The sequence below is a fragment of the Mastomys coucha genome, unplaced genomic scaffold (assembly GCF_008632895.1).
Source record: "Mastomys coucha isolate ucsf_1 unplaced genomic scaffold, UCSF_Mcou_1 pScaffold22, whole genome shotgun sequence".
Lineage (NCBI taxonomy): Eukaryota > Metazoa > Chordata > Mammalia > Rodentia > Muridae > Mastomys > Mastomys coucha.
In genome coordinates, this window is record NW_022196905.1 from 79,618,442 (window position 1) to 79,619,295 (window position 854).

Genomic DNA, 854 nt, shown 5'->3' on the forward strand with positions numbered 1-854 from the left:
CCCTCCTGCTTCTCCCTCCTGGTTCTCCTGTTGCTGCTGCCTCCTGCTCTCTCCTGGCTCTACTGCCTCCTGGCTCTCCTTCTCTCCTGGGGAACTGTTACTTAAGCCCGGCCTCCCTTCCATCTAAGCCCTGCCTTCTGGCCCATCCTCGGCCGTTAAGTACTCCCAAGCTTAGCCAATCCCAATGGACCACATGGCAAAAGTGGATAGGTCACCAAATGTGGAAGCAACCAATGGCAGCAAGCTTAGCCAAATGAGGGCTTGTTTATGAGACTGCTCGCTCTCAGAACAGCTCTCCACAAGGGATAATATTTGATATGTAAATAAAGAAAATATCTAATAAAAAATTCAATATAAATGAAAAGTGATTGGCATTTTTCACCTTGCACAAAGCTCAAGATCAAGTGCATCAAGGACTTCAACATAAAACTGGATACACTGAATCTAATAAAAGAGAAAGTGGGAAAGTGCCTTGAACTCATTGGCATGGGAAGAAATTGCTTTAACAGAACTCCAATGGCTCAGGCTCTAAATCAAGAATGGATAAATGGGTCCTCATGAAACTGAAAACCTTTTGTAAGGCAAAATAAGACAAATCAGCAACCTAGAGATTGGGGAAAAAATCTTTAGTAATGCCACATCTGATAGGGGCCTAATACCCATCATATATAAAAAACTCGAGTGCTTGCTTCGGCAGCACATATACTAAAATTGGAACGATACAGAGAAGATTACCATGGCCCCTGCGCAAGGATGACACGCAAATTCGTGAAGCGTTCCATATTTTTCTAATAGAAGAGAAAGTGGGGAAGAACCTCGAGCAAATAGGCACAGGGGAAAATTTCCTGAAGAGA

General features: G+C 43.6%; 1 non-coding gene across 1 annotated transcript; it reads left to right on the plus strand.

Moving 5' to 3' along the window:
- The first annotated feature begins 681 nt into the window (after positions 1-681).
- Positions 682-788, plus strand: LOC116071551. The gene has a single exon (XR_004110962.1). It is a non-coding gene; the product is annotated as a U6 spliceosomal RNA (small nuclear RNA).
- The last annotated feature ends 66 nt before the right edge of the window (positions 789-854 follow it).